Source organism: Camellia sinensis, chromosome 10 (assembly GCF_055761805.1).
Source record: "Camellia sinensis isolate YWXY chromosome 10, ASM5576180v1, whole genome shotgun sequence".
Taxonomy (NCBI): Eukaryota; Viridiplantae; Streptophyta; class Magnoliopsida; order Ericales; family Theaceae; genus Camellia; species Camellia sinensis.
Window position 1 is genome coordinate 160,746,994 of NC_138970.1, and position 5,657 is coordinate 160,752,650.

The following is a 5,657-nucleotide window of genomic DNA, read 5'->3' on the forward strand; positions in this document are numbered from 1 at the left end:
CGACATGTTTCCTTCAGAGAATAAGAATTCCAGTGAACTCTTTCACGTGTGTGAGCTGTCACGTACCATTTACTTAACCGTTTTATTCACGCATCTCCACCTCATTGGGCCGTGCCCATGACGCGCTTGCAAGTCGTCTTGCGTCTGTGGGCGCCGTCTGACGTATGCGTTGTTCCAGGCGCATTTAATGCTCCGTTTTGCCGCCGTTTCAAATTTTTGACAAAACCTTTCCCCCTTTCTTTATTTTTTCACTTTTGCATTCGATTTCTCTTCGCTTTTTCTCTCTTTAGCTCTTGAATACGCCATTGCTTCAGTCCCAAGTTCTGCAATTGTCTTCATTCGTCTTTTTGGTGAAGCTTTCGTTACTCTGTTACTCCTGTAACCATCGTCTGACTTCGGCGAGCCTTATTCCGGCCTTACTTCTTCTGGTAAGCTACTGTTCCTTTTGTTTTCAATTCTGTTGATATTCATTACTTGTTGCCATTATTGTTTCAAATCTTGTGAATCACATATCTGAACATATTTATTCAAATGGTTTTGATCTTGCCCATATCTTGAATACATACTGTTCACCACTTTGTTGCTTTCTTGTTACTGTTCTTGACCCTTTATTTCTCATATTCTTTAAGCTCCTGATATCTCATCCCTGTTCTTGATTCTAAAGCACGTCTTTGCCTTTCTGTCTTCCAGATCCGTGCCTTCAACCCTTGCTTTCATAGATCTAGGTTTGGGATTTGTTGTGCAGAACCCATAATTTAAGAAAAAACTGGAACTAGTACTTTACCTAGGTTTTTGCCGAGGGCCCATCAATAAAAGACATCTTCTTTCTGAATTTTAACCCTTCTAATTCAGGCTAGTATCATGGGTATGTGGAGACATAGGGTAGACACCCCGACTAAACTTGAGTACTTTAGGCAAGAGTTCTCCATTCCTGCCGATGTCCATCTGAGGCTGGCTGGAGATGATGACTCCATCATGCCCACAGATGATTCAATGCCCTTAATTTGAAAGAAAAAGGCTACATTTATTACCTTAAGTCGAGGTCTACAGAATTCAAAATCGTAGCCGACCTCCCAGACTCCAATAAGGGGGCTGGAGATGACTATTTCATTACCTCGGGAAATTGGGAGTTTGCTCCAGACGAGGACGTCCATCTCTACCCTCTTCCTCGATCAGTTTTAGAGGGCAAGGGTAAGAGCCCAGTATTCAGCTTTGCCTATTTTCTTTCAAAGTCTTAAATACTTTGTTTGTTTTTGATGTCTGTTCTTCTTGCAGCTGTTCGTAAGCTACCGAAAAATTTTCGCCAATCCTTTGTTCCCAGCAAGGATTTGAAGAAACTTCTGGATTTGCCAGTCCATAAAAGGAAAGCGCCTGTGCTTCTCAATTTTATTCCAACATATAAGTCAACTTTGCCCGACGTTCCCATAAGGAAGAAGAAAAGCCTTTCTCCACCCTTTGCTACAACTCCATTGACTGCATCCACATCACGAACAGATCAAGGATCAACATCTGATCCAGCTGATCAGCCATCAACTTCGGCTCCATACCTGGTCCCGATATCCGAACGAAAACGTTGGTGACGACTTGTCCTTACTGCCGAGATGGGCCGCCCAAAGCCAGTTGCAAAAGACCTCTTAGCCAGTATTCCATCATCTGTTGACGATCAACCAACACAAACCCAATCTCCACCGAAGCCGAAAAGAATAAAGAAGGCTCAACTAAAGGCTAAGATAGCTCAGGTTGAATCTGAAGACACCTTGCCTATCTCAAAGTTAGCTGAAAGTGATAAATCTCAGCCTTCTACTGGGAAGAGGCGCTCTGAGTCTCAACCGCCAGAATTCCAAAAACCAAAAAAGCCAAGGTCTTCTTATGCAACAACCTCGGGATCAAAAAAACCTGATGCCCCTTGGGCCCCCTCAATTACTCTGGAAGACAAGCCTGTTATGGCAAGTGACAGTGCCGAGGATATTAATGTCGGCGTTGCGCTCAGCACTGCTCTGCTGTTACCAGGCGATTTGGAGCGAAATGCCCAGTACAGTGAGTATGAGAATTACGCTCTAATGCTTCAGCACTCCATTCAGGTAGATGTCTTCTATTTGGTAATTCTCTTCTTTCTTTCTCTTTATTTCATACTTTGAATATTCTCTAATACCTCTGTTTTCTTTCAGGCCATCCAGCATGCCCACTCTTTCTCAATGCAGTCTTTTGAGAATCGGGAGAGGCTTGTCAAGATGAAGAGGGAGTTTTCTGCCCTCCAAAAGACTAACAAAGGTCTTCAATCAAAGATGAAAAAACTGGAGGACCAAGCCGAGGCTGCAATCAAAGCTCAGACCAATGCCGAAGAGAAGGCTGAGGCTGCTGAGGCTATCAGGAAAACGGCTGGGTCTCAGAAGAGAGAAGCTGAGGAAAAAATGGTCTAAGCCAAAAAGGAGCTTCATGAGGCACTGGCCACCAAAGAAGCCGAAATAAAAGACGCCGACGAGAAGGCGTATGCCCAAGGCATGGCCGACGTCACAGATGCCTACGAACAACAAGTGAAGGAGGCATGCAACAAAGGTTTCACCCTTGGTTGGATGTCTCTTCTGAAAAAACTCAATGTCCCAGAGGACTCACCACTGAGGAAAGTTGATGCCATTCCTCTTCCATTCCCTCCACCTCCTCCTTCAGCTCAGTCCGATGAAGATTCAGAATCTGAAGATGAGGAAGAGGATGATGCCTTGGTGAGAAAAGCAAAGGAGGCTACTGCGTCCAAGTCCTCTTCTCAAAATGAGCAAGTCCTAGACTTAACTCAAGATGAGGAGGTTGAGGAGGCTCCCAAGGATGTGATTCCTCCAAAGGTATCATCGGATTCACTTCTTGCTGATAAGAGTATTGATGAGACCCTTGCCCAAATTGATGCCGAGATCGCGGCGGAGAAGGCGGCCGAGGTATCTTCTCAGTAGTCCTCTGACGTCCAAACCCAGCCTGCTACCGATGTTGGGGAATCTTAGTTTTGATGTCATGTCTTTTCTTTTCTCATCTTTTGTACTCTTGTACTTCTTTGTTTCTTTAGACGATGTAAGTTTTGTATATGGCCGATGTGCCTTTTTGTGAATGCTAACTCAACTTTCTTTTTCTAAATGCTTGTATCTTTGTCTTCTCTAACTGCTCTTGCATGATTCTATACTTAGAATATTTTGCATGTCTTACGTACTCTTCCTTCTTTGTGCAATCTTCTCGGGGTGACACACCTCGGTTATGCCACCTGACGATTTACCTCGGCAAGTACATGTCCTGTAAATTGCTTACAAATTTCAATAAGGATTAACATATACTGTTTTAATTTCTATTTTGTAAACTTTTCTTAAGTTATAACAAGTGCCAAACAATGATTTTGGTTTAGCTTCAACTTGTAAATTGCTACAAATTTCAATAAGCGTTAAGCATTACTTCGGTTTAACTTCAACTTGTAAATTGCTACAAATTTCAACAAGTGAAGATAAACAATAATCTCGGCTTAACTTCAACTTGTAAATTGCTACAAATTTCAACAAGCGTTAAGCATTACTTCGATTTAACTTCAACTTGTAAATTGCTACAAATTTTAACAAGTGAAGATAAACAATAATTTCGGCTTAACTTCAACTTGTAAATTGCTACAAATTTTAACAAGTGAAGATAAACAATAATCTCGGCTTAACTTCAACTTGTAAATTGCTACGAATTTCAACAAGCGTTAAGAATTACTTCGGTTTAACTTCAACTTATAAATTGCTACAAATTTCAACAAGTGAAGATAAACAATAATCTCGGCTTAACTTCAACTTGTTAATTGCTACAAATTTCAACAAATGAAGATAAACAATTTTGTCTTTTCTCTGCCCCCAATGTGAACCTGAGTTCCACTTGGGTTCTCATTATTCAGAAACAACATTATGCATCTTATATCAATTCACAAGTCTTGGAGAATTCTGCTAAGATTTTATTGATGACGTTGGCAAAAAATAACAAGGAACATCTAATGATAGAAAAATTTCAAATTACAAGTGTTCCAGGGTCTTGGCAATGCTTTGCCCTCATTATCTTCAACCCGGTATGCTCTATTACCCAATACCGAAGTAATTCTGTAGGGTCCTTCCCAGTTTGGGCCAAGCTTGCCCTATCTGGGATCCTTCTTGTTGCCAACAACTTTTCTTAGGACTAGGTCGCCGACCTGAAAATCCCTTAGATTGACCTTCTTATTGTAAGCTCTAGCAAGCTGTTGCTGGTATGCTACGAGCTGAATTGCAGCTTTCTCCCTTCTTTCTTCTAAGAGATCCAAATCTCGGGTTAGAAGTATATCATTAGTCCCATTCTCTACTCCCGGGGTTTTGATCCCTCGGTTCTGATCCCTAGGATGTCAATCTCCAGTGGGATGACTGCTTCTGTGCCGTAAGCCATGGCAAAGGGGGTTTCCCCTGTTGATCTTCACGGCGTAGTCCGATATGCCCAGAGTACATTGGGCAACTCGTCTACCCACTTTCCTTTTGCTGCCTGCAGCCTCTTCTTTATCCCATCCAAAATTACTTTGTTGGATGCTTCTGCTTGTCCATTGCTTTGGGAAAAACTTGGTGTTGAAAAGTAATTCTTTATCTTGAATTTCGCACAGAAGTTCTTGATGAGTTTGCTGTCAAACTGCGTTCTGTTGTCGGCAACTATTGCTCTTGGAATGTCAAATCTGGTGATGACGTTTCTCCATATGAAGTTCTTGACGTCCACATCTCGGATTTTGGCAAGAGGTTCTGCTTCTATCCACTTCGTGAAGTAATCTGTTGCTACCAGCAAGTACTTCATTTGCCCAGTTGCTTAGGGCAACTGCCCAACGAGATCCATGCCCCATTGGGCAAATGGCCATGGACTGGATACAGGGTTCAGGTCAGCAGCTGGCTGGTGTATCAAAGGTGCGAACCTCTGGCATTGTTCACACTTCTTCACGTAGGCTTCTGCATCTTTTTGCATGTAGGGCCACCAATACCCTTGGGTAATGGCCCTGTGAGCTAGTGATCTGCCCCCAGCGTGGCTTCCACAAATCCCTTCATGAATTTCATATAGGAAATCTTCAACCTGCAAAGGGTGTACGCACCTTAAAAGGGGTCCAGTGAAGGATCTTTTATAGAGGTGTCCCTCTGCTGTTAGACTGAATCTTGCCGACTTCAATCTGATCTTGTATGCCTCCTTGTGGTTGTCTGGCAGCTTTTCTTCTTTTAGGAACGCAACAATTACGTCCATCCAGCTTGGTCCCATGTCTATGCACATTGCTTCATGCTCTATGGTTACTGGTTCAATGCTTGGGCCCAACAGGTAGTCAATCATTATTGTCCTTGCTTTTTCAGGTTGTACTGCATTAGCTAGGTTAGCCAATGCGTCGGCGTGGCTGTTATCATCTCGGCTAACTTGAAGAAGTCGGCAGTTGCGAAACAAGGCTGCCAGCCTGATGACTTTCTTTACGTATGCCGACATTCTCTCATCTCGGGTTGCAAACTCTCCTATTGTCTAATTCACTATAAGTTGTGAATCACAAAAAATTATTACCTCATCTGCTCCAGCTGCCACTGCCAGCTTTAGTCCTGTAATCAATGCTTCGTATTCTGCCTCATTGTTTGAGGCCTTGAACCCTAATCGAATGGACTGTTCCAATA